This window comes from Cupressus sempervirens, chromosome 6, assembly GCF_028749045.1.
Source record: "Cupressus sempervirens isolate cs-2001-9-10 chromosome 6, ASM2874904v1, whole genome shotgun sequence".
Taxonomy (NCBI): domain Eukaryota; kingdom Viridiplantae; phylum Streptophyta; class Pinopsida; order Cupressales; family Cupressaceae; genus Cupressus; species Cupressus sempervirens.
In genome coordinates, this window is record NC_143123.1 from 74,547,346 (window position 1) to 74,560,695 (window position 13,350).

Here is a 13,350-nt window from a genome sequence, read left to right on the forward strand (position 1 = left end):
TTGTTTCTATTGGGTTTTGTGTTATTGAGGGGAGCACCCTTCATCAAGTGGTATCAAAACAAGGGGTTCCTAAGTGTGTAAATAGATTGTCGATTGTGAGGAAATTTCCACTAGGACTATTGTTTGCACTGAGCATGTAGGAAAATTGATGATTTTGAGGTAGATTGCACTAGGGTTTCAATTGAAGTGCAAAAATGCCTCTATGAAGAGAGTGTGGTGCCGAAAGTGTTACACCTAAGGTTACAGCCCTCTAGAGAAAAATGCAAGTATTACAAGAACAAATGTGTAGAGGAATTAATCTTGTCATAAGAGATGAGAGTGAGGATGAAAGAGAAGAAGAAGGACACATTGATCAAGAAGAAGGGAAAGTTTTGAACATAGAAGAAGAAAATCTTTCGAGGGCCATTTTCAAGATTGGGAAAAGACTTAAGTTTGATGTTCCCACATTTTTGGGAAGTCTTAACCCAGAGGAATTAATCAATTCAATCAATAAATTATAAGAATATTTTGGGTATGAAGATATTGAGGATCCTAATAAGGTCAAGTTTGCAAAGGCCAAATAGAAGGGTCACACGAAGATTTGGTGGCAAGAGATTCAATTGGAGTGAAATAGAAGAGGGAAAGATAAAATTACCATATAGGATTAGATGATAGATAAATTGAAGAAAAAATTCATTCCCATGGATTATTAGCTTGATCTACTAAAAATGATGAAAGGGTTAAAGCAAGCAGGAAGATCTATTCAAGAGAATACATAAGAGATCTACCATGTTTTTATCAAAACAAGCCATGCAAAAGATGCAATGAGAAATGTTCATGTTATCTTAATGTATTGAGGTCATGCATTCAGGAGGCATAACAGTTTTTCCTAAGAGTTGAGGAAAAGTTGAGCCAAAAGTTTGATAACAAGAATAGTCATAGAGGTCATGGTGAAAGATCTAGCAAATAATCTTATGGAGGCCAAAATGATGATAAGAAGAAGGATGAGGCTACTAGTAGAAATCAAAATTAGACAGGAAACAATCATTTCTATGATTAGAATAATAGAGATCTACAAGGTAGAGGACAAGGGCAAGGATCTAGTAGAGGTAGTTTTTGTGGAACCTATTTTTAATGTGAAAAAGAAGGGCATAGGGTATTTGAATGTCCCCAGTGCCAAGGAAGGACTAATAGGAGAATTGAAGGCTAGGCCAAAGTCATGCAATTTGATGAAAATTCCAAATCATCACATTTTGAAGATGGTGAAAGAGGAGAAATCTCGGTTAACAAAACAATCCTACTAAGTGGTGAGAATGAACCTGATCAAAGGAGGAGCTTGTTTCACACAAGATGCAAATGTGAAGATAAGTGTTGTGATGTGATCATTGATTGTGGTAATACTAACAAAATGGTGTCAGAAAACATGGTCACAAAGTTAAATCTCAAGAGGCAGAAATACCCACGTCCATACCATATTGTCAAGGTGCAGGATGACTACAAGGTCATGGTCAATGAGCAGTGCCTAGTAAAGTTCAAGATTAGAAGCTACCAAGATGAGGCACTTTTTGATATCATACCAATGGGCATATGTCATATATTGTTAGGTAGGTCATGTCAGTTTGATAGGCATGTTGTACATGATGGGCATACAACTATCTACACTCTGAGAAAGGATGGAGTGAAACATAAATCAAATCCATTGAAGGATACAAATGAAAAGGTATGTAGTGGTTCTTGGATAATTATTTTTTATGGAAAGAAGTTCCTGGAGGGTATGAGGCATGGTTATAAGTATTTTATTATAATTCCAAAAGATTTTAAAGATTAAGTAGAATAGATACTTGCAAAAATTTGTAGATTTGTTGGAAGAGTGTCTAGATATTGTATCTAATAATGTACTATTTGAGTGGGACTATGTATTTCACAGAGATATATCTAAAGGGTGTGTACTATTTGATTCATATTAGAGAAGGAGATGAGTGGAAGAGTGCCTTCAAGAAAAGGGAAGGATTGTACGAGTGGTTAGTAATGCCTTTTGGGCTAACCAATACACCAAGCACTTTCATACAACTCATGAATGAGGTACTGAAGGAGTTTATGGGTAAGTTCTTCATTATTTACCTAGATGATATTTTGATCTTTATTAAAACATTTGAGGAGAATTTCATGATGCATATTTGTAAGGTGTTTGATAAATTGAGGGAAGAAAAGTTACTGACAAATTTGAAGAAGTGTATTTTTCTAAAGGAGTTGGTGTACCTAGGATTAGTTTCAACAGAAGGTCTAAAGATGGACCCTAAAAAAGTGAAGGCTATTCTTAAATGGCCTACACCAAGGAGTGTGATTGAGGTAAGATCTTTTCATAGACTAGCTAGTTTTTATAGAAAGTTCATCATAGGTTTTAACATTATTAGTGGACCCTTGGCTGAAACAATGAGAGGAGACATAAAATAATTTAAGTGGATTATAGGAGTAGATAAGAGTTTTAATCGATTGAAACAAAAAGTTACAGAATAGCCTAGTTTATCACTTCCCTATTTTAATAAGGTGTTTCGACTAGACTTTGATACTATTGGTACTGCAATAGGATTTATTTTGAGCCAGGAAGGTAGATGTGTTTCTTATTTTAGTGAGAAACTAAATGATGCAAAAAGAACTTATTTTATTTATGATTAAGAATGTTATGCTATAGCTCAAGCATTGAAGAAGTGGAGTCACTATCTTCTTCCTAACGATTTTTTTTTGCATATTGATCATCAAGTTGTATGATATTTGAATAGTTAAGAAAAATTGAACCAAAGACATTTGAAATAGGTTGGGTGTTTTTATGGTTATACATTTTTTTTGAAACACAGGAGTGGGTACTCTAATAGAGTTGCAAATTATCTTAGTAGAAGACAACTTGTGCTGATAGAGATGTAGATTGAGGTGGTTGTGTTCAAGGAACTCAAGACTTTGTATCTGGAGGATCTTGATTTTGGTGAAGCTTGGAGAGGTTGTGCAAAATTTGTTACACTTGACAAGACAAAGTGATTGGAGTTAATAATGCAAGATGGTATGTTTTTCAAAGGAAGTTAGATGTGCATTCCAAGAAGTTCTATGAGAGAGAATCTCATCAAGGATAAGCATAGTGGAGGATTGGCTGGACATTTTGGTAGAGATCAAACCATTTCTTTGGTTGCTAAGAATTATTATTAGCCATAGTTGCAACAAGATGTGAAGAAGTGTATATAGAGTTGTTGAGTATGTCAAATGGAAAAAGGAGTGAAGAAGAACACATGGTTGTATAAGCCATTACCTATACCTAAGAATCAAAGGGAAGGTGTCAATATGGATGTCATTCTTGGGTTACCAAGGACACAACAAGGGTATGGTTCAATATTTGTGGTCATGGATAGGTTTTCAATGATGACACATTTCATTCTTTACAAGAAGACTAGTGATGTTGTTCATGTGGCAAATTTTTATTTTAGAGAAGTGGTGAGACTAGATGGTTTTCCAAAGAGTATAATTTATGATTAGGATACCAAGTTTGTTGGGTGTTTCTGGTGTACATTGTGGAAGAAGTTGAAGATATATTTACAATTTAGTTCATCACATCATGCATAGACTAATGGAAAAACAAAATTTTTGAATTAGAGTTTGAGAATTTGATGAGATACTTGGTCGGAGATAAACCAAAGGGATGGGATTTTATTTTACCAAAGGAATAATTTCCATACAATAATTATGTTGACAAGAGTTATAGTAAATCAACATTCCAAATTGTATATGGAAGTAGTTTCAGAAATTCTTCTGAATTAATGAAGTTGGATAAATGAAAGATAAGTAGTGTTGAAGTAGAGGATTTTGCTAAACATTGATAATTCATGATGAAGTGAGGAAGCACATCATAAGCATGAATATAGAGTACAAGGCTAAGGAAGACGTGAAAAGGGGGTATAAGGAATTTAATATTAGATATGAAGTCATTGTTCATTTGAGGAAAGTGCAATTTCTAGTGGGCACATTTAATAAGATAAAATGGAAGAAGTTTGGACCATACAAGATATTGAAAAGGCATGATTTTGGAAATGTTTATGAAGTAGAGTTGCATAATAAATTAAATATTTCCCTAGTATTTAACATTTCATATTTGACATAATATTATCAAGGAGGAGATGGAGATGAAATTAGGGAAGCACAGTGGAGTATTCTGACATCTACTTCAGCTACAAAGGAGATTGAGGAGATATTGAACAATCATGTTGGAAAAAGCACAAGGAACATAACCTATGAAGAGTGTGTTGCAATTCTTTACAATAACTAAGAGGGGGGGTGAATTAGTTACCCAACATCTAGATGTACAAATAAAACTTTTCCTAGCTTAGTGAACCCATATCCATAAAACATATTCATGCATGCATCCATTAGATCATACAATCACTTAAACTTCGTAGGTTAATGTCAAATCAACTTTGTAGAAATGTAAGCATGAAACATAAAATATTCAATAACACATTTGACACAATGATTTTACGTGGAAACCCAATTTGGAAAAGATTGCCAGTAACATGCTACTCATTCTCAGTCTTTTGAAGTTATGCCCTATGAAATGCAAACCTTGTTAAAGGTTACAATACACACTATTAAATGTGACCTAGTTAGAGGATTTCAATCACCCTATTAGGAGTGAGCCTTGTTAGAGTAAATTTGATCATTCACTTAGAATGTCACTCGATTAAAGGATTTACAAATGATGGTTAGGTCAACCTTAATCCAAAGGATTTACCCTATACTGGTACAATGATTAGAAAGTAACAGCAAACATTGATTTGATAACAGATTAAAAATCACTTGTAGATTACAGATCTTTATTTCAGTCCTCCATTTTTCTTGGCTTTCACACACTTCAACTCTGATAGCTTGTTCACCCTTCAAGCATTCATACTCTTAAGCCTTCTTCTTTTTCTTTCCAATAGCAATTCCTTCTATTCGGTCTCTAAATGAAGCAATACCATAGATCTCTTGTCTAACTTAGTTTCTTGAATATCGATCAACCTTACTTTTGACCAACCATATCTATAAATAGAAAATTAAAATCTTTCTCCATTTTTCCTCTATCGTCCATTTTAGGGTTAGGTAGGATTAGGTAGGATTCAATGAATCTACTCATCTTTTTATTTTAGTCCCTTCTAGAAACTTCTCCTTAAATCCTCTTTAAATTTGTTTCAAAATGGTTTACCATGAATTTTGTGCCACCAACTCATCATAGTTATTTTCCACATGCTTCAAAAAATTCAAGAAAACAAAATAGTTAGCTCAAATTTGTCAAATCCATGATTTAACATGGATACTGGCACTTGACATCAATATGCTATCACTTGGCTTCCATATTGTTCTTCCACTCATCTTCAACTAGATCACTCGGCAAACACTAAATTTTATTGGTGCTCGACATCAGCTAAACTTTACTCAGCTTATACTGTATCACTCAACATACACTGAATTTTGACTTTTCTCGGCACCTACTATCTACTCAATCAAGCTTGGTAGACTGAATTCTTCTTACTTGTTCTTCTAGACATTTTTAGTGTATCTAACCTTTGCAACCTTAAGTAGATAATCAATGCACTATATCATCATTGTCTTAACTAATCTTTGTAGTCCTTTTTACATACCATAACTCAACCTTTTCTCTAGGTTCTTTTGTCATCTCATTTGATCAAATCCTCTTCATCAATCAAACAAATGATAGTACTCAAATCAACTAAGCAATTGTCTTACCAGCAAGTAGCAGGTTTGACATCAGTGACAAAACAATGATTGAAACACATTCTCATCCTTGTATAAATCTATTTTCAATAGAGTATTTGGTCAAATGAAAAGGGAGGCTAGTGGAGGATTCATCATGGTTAGCATGGGAGGATGTTGATCATCTTGGTTTTCCTCTAACTACCTAAGACTTGATAGGGTCACTTCTTAAATTATTCAGGTTGTCTGATGCAAAAGAATCCTGGGTGTAAGGAAAATCTTGCATCACCGAAAAAATAATTCTATTTCAAATTTTCTAATTTTGTGTTTTCAATAATGGTTATTCTTGTATGAAGTTTTTATTTGTGGGAGCTTTCTAATTTTAGTATTTTGGTAATATGTGCTTATATTGTTCTAATCTCATATATGGAGGTTCATCTTAGACATATTAGACTACCAGATTAGCTTCATTATCATATTATGTGTATTAGTGCAGTTATTGCAGATTTTTTGTATGAATTTTGGTTATCCAAACTTCAAGTCCTCTAATGAAGGATTGAATGGCTCCAAAAATAGGTCAAACTTTGACTTATCCACTGTAGAACTTTAGCTAAGGATTCCAAAATAGGGTTATAATAGCCCATCATGTTAGTGGTTCACTAGTTATGGTCTCTAGAAGTGGACCCATCTAAAAATATAATTTATAAATTGTCTTGAGCTGATCCTATGTAATAAAGTATAATAAGATAATATAATATGAGGTTGGAAGACCTCAAAGGTTAGGGATTAGTGTCTCGAACCTTCATAGGTGGTAAAAATTTCATATACAAGGAAGGCCAACATGTTTTCTAGGGTAGTTCTAGATGATAGTTGTAGCTCTACCTTACATACTATTGTAAGGAAGGTGTCCATGTGGGTTTGCATATTGTAATTTTGTAATAACATATTTATGGTTATAATAAGAAGCCCATCTTTTTTTCTCTCAAATTAGTGTCATTTCTCTATTTATGTTGTGTGTTGTGATATTAAGGGGAGCACCCTTCATCATATTTAAACTAAATTTGATAGATGAAATCAAAGTAGGCCCTTTATTATATCAAGATTAACAATATGGCATGACCCATTTTTGAGTTTAATGATGAAATAGGAGAAAAGGTGCACTACAATAAAGACTCCAAGAGGAGTGTTTTGATATTTAGAATAGAATATAGATCATGGTCTTGAATTAAAAAGGGTGTTAAATAATGCATAGATGAATGTGCAATCCACAATGAATGTTAGGTGAGAGTGAAATTGAACTCAAAATTTAAGGGAGAATAATTTGGTTCAATATATTCCATATGGAATTAAAAAAAGTTCTTAGGTTATGTATCATTCCTTAGTAAACAATCATCTTGTTGTTACACTTATTGTTGTGTTAGGGATAATTTAGTAAAAGTGAGTGCAATGACATTTCAAGTATGCAAATTTAATTGTTGCTAATGTACAATAAATATGAAGAAGTGTAAAGATACATATAGGTTAAATATAATACAAACTAAACCATGTACAAAAATATGCATTGAGGTTATTGACCTTGGAACTCAAAATATGAGGCAACATTATATTTTTGTTCATTCTTCTATAGTAATTATATTCTTCTATAGAAAGTATGACAAAAAAAAGTTGAGAGTATTACAAAAATGGTATCTTGACACATCTCAGGTGGATTAATATGTTTTCTTACTTTTATGTTAATATGAAAGTAGAAACGTTCTACAAATTAAATTAACATTGTAAAGTATTATTATTCATGTTGTATTATTGTTTTTTTGTCTAATTTTGATCTTAGTATTACAATTTGATTGTAACATCACACTTTGAGCTATAATTTGGTATTTATATGAAAATGATCATATAGATCTTTATTCTTAAATGATCCTACTACACATTTTCTCTTTCTATTTGATTATGTAGATAACATACCCTTTGATGATGATACAATTATTACAAGAAATTGTACAACTAGTAGAACATACCCTTTGATGATGATACAATTATTACAAGAAATTTTACAACTAGTAGAGTTAGTTCATCATGTCGATGACACAACAAATTGATCTTACATGTACTAGACCCTTTCCATTAAGGTTGTACATTTAAAAAAGGTCAACTTCCTCTTTTGATGTATATGCAAAACATTGGTCCAATTTAACAATATGTAAACTTTATAGAAAAACATGATTTAGAATTTGAGGAAGAAAAATGACATAGGAGTGCATAAAATAAAAGGGTCAATGGTCAACCTGGGTTGAAAGAGAATGAACAATATATCTAATAAAATTTATCCAACTCTTATTTTTATCAATTATTGAAGGTGAACATGAAGGTCATAAACTAGAAGAACTTTACATGGATTATAAATAACCCACAATTAATACATGTAACATGTTGATCTAGCGTACAAATCCAAAAGAGATGACAAGTACTATAGATGCATAGAGGTAACAAAGTCTTCATAGGATCCTATGTTGCACCTAAATATTTCATGTGAATATTTAAGCAATTTTCATAAACACACATTTGGACCTATCTTCTATATTCAATTATCTTATCGAAATAGTTTTTCTAATAAAATTTATTTCTTCATAATGTAAGGAATTGTATTTGCATATCATGGATCATATTTTTCCCTCAATAGTTTACTATTAGCATAGGAAATATTTTTTAACACTATGGGTTCATATTATCATCTTTTCTAACTTTCTTTTTTTAGGGGGATATTCATTATTCTTATACAACATAAGTAGTCTTTTGAGCGTCATATGAGTTCTTTCTTTATTTTTCTATTACTAATTTATTTTATTTTTCTCTTTTGGGGAGGAGGATTTGTCCATGTGATTTTATCCTCCTCTCTAGTTATGAGAGATCTATAGTTTTTTAATTAAGTATCTCATTACATTTTGTACTAGGAATGTACATGTATTAATCATTACATATTTTGCTTCTCCCTAAATTGTACTCAAGTGTTAAAGAAAAATTAAAAAGACATATTTGATTAATTAGTTCCCTTTTACTTTATTACAGTTAAGTCAAACTTACGAATGAGTTTTAAAAAAAAATTCTTAAGTCACATTTTCTACCATAAAGCATAGGATGAGGAGACTTGTCCCTATCTATAAATTAATTATGAGGATAACTATTTAGATTTAGAAATGAGACATTACAATTGAAGATCATGATTGATTTTAGAATGACTTTATATGGAATCAAATAATTCTTAGCTTAAATATCATTTCATAGTAGAGATTATCTTGTTTGTACACTTATTATTGTATTACAAAAAAGTGAATGAAAGGGAGTGCAATGAAATTGAAATAATATTATTTAAATTGTTACAAATATACAATAGATAAGAAGGAATTGTTGGTCAAATAAATAGTATTGACAAATGAGTCAACACACTTAACCATTTTCATCACACATGCTGAGTACATAAGAGATGCCAAGCCAAAATTTCAATAGGTGCAGAGTCACAGTTAGTGCCGAGCAATATAGGAATTTTTCATGTGACAAGTAACAAAATCATTCAAATGCTGAGCAACTTAGAACAACATATGCTAAGTGATACAGGATACAGCAGGTGCCGAGTGAACCAAGAAATGTAGTAGATGCCGAGAAATCCAGAAATAGTATGTGCCAAGCATCAGTAATACTTAGTGAAAGGGATAGAATTTATATCCAGTTGACCATAGTAGAACAAGGGACATATTTAGAGATCAGATCAAGCAAGGATCAAAAGAGAAAGAGCAGATCAAGTTCTTGAACCTAGAAATTCTAGATTGCATTCAATCAGGTCAAAAGTTCTAATACTCTCTCACAATTGTATTAGAATTTGAATCCTATGGTGATAGGTTAGCTTAATAGCTAGATAGGAAAGTCTTTGGAGAAGGACAAGAAAATCCTATGTATTAGGTAGGTTTAACAGCCTTCATGTAAATCCTTTAACGAGGTGACACTTCTTGTAAAGTGTTTGTAAATCCTTTTAACAAGTCACTGTTGACATAGTGTAAAGCCTTTAATAGGGCAAGCCTTTAATAGGGAAAACCATCAGAAGTGTTTGAATTCATTGTTGTAGTAATTTTGTTGGTGTCATCCCCACCCCAGTTTTACCTTCTTATTTCTGAACGGTTTCTGGGTCACCAAAATTTCCTGTGTTATGTGTTGATGCATGCTCTCATTTTATGTTTGTTTACTTGCGTGCATGTTAATTTTAGTTATATGTTATTATGAGTTTCAAAGGATAACAATTGGTACTTCTTATTCACCCCCCCCCCCCCCTCTCATAAGTACTCTTCCCATTTGAAGATTCCAACAAGTGGTATCAGAGCTCTAGTTCTCATAAGGAGAAGCCTAATAGCTTGGAGAAAAAGGTCAAAAAATGGAAGTCTTCAAAATTGGGAAGATCATTGACAATCAAGTGATTGATGTGCAACTAGCTCTACACAAAGTAGAGGAAGCCAGGAAGGAACTGAGAAAATCTTTGAAAAGAAGAAAGGAGATAGCCATAGCTGAAAATGACATACATTAGAAGGATATTAATACCACACACGTATTTGCCAAAGGAGATTCCAAGGAATTTGATGTAGCAATAGCAGAATTAATGGAGAAAAGTAGAGCACAAGCTGAAGAAATCAGATTACTCAAGCTTGAACAAGAATCATAAGTGACAATGCTTTATGAAGTAACTAAACAAAAGAAAAGAGCTATTGAAGACAAGGTCGTGGTAGAAGAGGACAAGAGAAATCTCATCAATAGACTGGAAGAGAAGACAATTAAATTTGAAAAGATTTCAAATATGCAGCTAGACACCTTGAGCCAAATGATGAATGCTCATCATGAGCTGAACATGAAGGACATTGAGATCTCCACCTTGAAGATGCAGAACGAATTGAAGAGAGAAAAGGAAATAGCAAAAAGTTGCAACAAACCAAATGAGGCCATCAAATATTTTGAGCAATTGTTGAAAACACCAAGGGCTAGTAATGATACTTCAAGACTTGGCTATATCTGTACTAAACAAGGAGAATCATCTAAGACTGCAGAAGAAAGAATAAACAAAGGTAAGAACACTAAACCCATTTGTCATTTCTATGGTAAAAATGACCATACCTCTAATATGAGTAGAAGCAAGAATAGTCATTAGCATGTTAAGCCCACAAATGCAAGTTTTTGTCACAAGTGCAAAAAGTAAGGACATCAAGCACATGAATGTAGAACCAAGATTATAAGGACACTAAGATTTGAAGGTCATTGCTACAATTGCAAAAAATATGGACATAGAGCCTTTGAGTGCAGATCAAAGCCTATGTGGACACCTAATCAGCCTATAAGAAGAACCAATCATGTGCATCATTACAATTGGGATTACAACACCAAGTATAGCTATCACTATTGCCAAGAATATAGATACATTCCTATAAAATTGCATAAGAACACATTTTAAAGGAAATTACAGCAGATGGTTAAATCAAACTACTTGTTTTAGATGCTTAAAGACTGGTCATATTATTAGGAATTGTCCAACAAAATTCAAAGCACCCAAGACTAAAGTTAATAAGGGCAAAGAAAAAGTTAATGAGGAACACATCAAGGAAGATATGAAGAAGACATGGCAGAAGAAAGGTGAATATAGAACATCAAATGGAAAGATCACTTCACCTAAGAGGTCAAGTGATCACACCTCATCAAATTAAGCACTAGAAAGGCACATAGGGCTTATACATATAAAGATGTATCATACATCAGCCCAAAAAAGAACATAGGAACACCACAAAGAAGAAATCTGCATAAGTTAAGATGTCAGGATAAAAGTTGGAAGATGATGTCAAACTATCTTTGGTTGCCAAGTAAAACTTTAGTATAGGCAGAGTTAAATAGTCTAGTGGATGTCGAGTGAGTGAAATATAGTTGATGCTGAGTTGGAAAATCCTTTGGAAGTTGAGTGTACAACTATAAAGCACGAATGCAATTAATGCTAGGTTTCAAGCCTAATAAAAGTGAAAATTGTTCATTTTCATAGCATTCAAACAAAGAGCAAAAACAAAACTAGAAGAGCTAAGAGGCAATCAAGCACCTACCTTACAATCACTCACATCAAATACAACAAAGATTCAGCATGAACTCATCAATCTGAAGTTATTTATTAAGTGCCGAGCTTTGCAGAGTTTCAATTTTTAATACATTTTAAAGCCCTAGTTTTGTAATATGGCTTCTAGCTCAAGAAACCCTAAGGCTAAGGGAGATCATGAGATTCAACTAGTTAGCAATGAAGTTAAATAGCTTGAATTTAGACCAATCCCCGAAGTAACCTATAAAAATGACCTGGTTGGCACGCTATCTGTCATTCCACCCAAAATCATCATGGTTCAAGATGTAAGGAAATGCTACAATTGTAAAATCATTGCCATAAGTGACCTAGAAATCTTCAATGCCTATGATAAGTTATGTGAGAATAAGATATTGAAGGATGAGTTTTCAATCATTAAGAAGAAGGGTTTAACTCAAAACCCTAGTTTTTCCCATAGTGTTTAAAATAGAATGGATTTGCATTTTTCTTAGCTGAATTCATGATGGATGTATGTGGCTAGAGTTAGGACTGGTCAAGGTTACTAAGAGGATTGTGCATAGGGTTACTGGTCTTACAACCCTAGATCGACCAAAAACATTAAGAAGTGACAAAAAGGAGGTAATTGAGAAGAACACAGGCACAAAATGGAGCAATAGGGGAATGACTATTGATACTGTGAATGACCCCTTGTATATGAGAAATATGTTAGCAAGAAACACTAATCTATCAAGAGAAGAAAGCATTAACTAGCATAAAAACCATAACATATATGAGAGACAAAGTGAAAACCCTCAAATGAGAATATGAGCCATGGAATGGCTCTCCCAATGAGAATGGTCACTTGATTTAGGGATGAGTCTATTTGCTTAGATTTGGTATGTATGCTCAAGGTTCTCAAAACTAGCTTCAATGGAGATGAAAAATGGCAAATTGGTAGCTTGGTGATCTCTCAATTTGGCATCATAAGGGTATGGTTAAGGTCTTTGGTTTCTCAAACTAGCATTATAACTTTAGCTTCAAGATTGTGATGAAATAGCTTGGGAGGGGATTCAATTTATAGGCCAAGGGCTTGAGGGATGGAGGGCTAAGATGGAAGGAAAGATGAAAGCTTAAAGAGGGCTAGGATGCACTCAAAGGGGAGCACATGGATTGTGCTTGTTTAGCACCAATCAGGGAGTGACACATGTCACAGGGTGAGTGGATGGAGGAAAGGGGATGGATGAGTCAACAAAGGAGGCTCAAAGGATAATATCTTCATAAAGACCCTTCATTATGGCTTGTAAGAGCTTGTAAGAGTCTTTATGGCTTTTGTAAGAGCATTCATTGTTGGGTGGTTTGAATATTTTGAGAGGAGTTGAGATTGTTGACTCTCCTTGGCTTAGGAAAGTCTTAAGCTTGCTTAGGGAATGTGACAACATTAGGGGGTGGATTAGGCTTGGGTTTAGGATTAGATTAGGCTTGTTAGAGATTTGCAAGTGGATGGCATTCATGAGGGTGGGTGAGTTAGTAGCTAAGCTTGGTTAGTATGG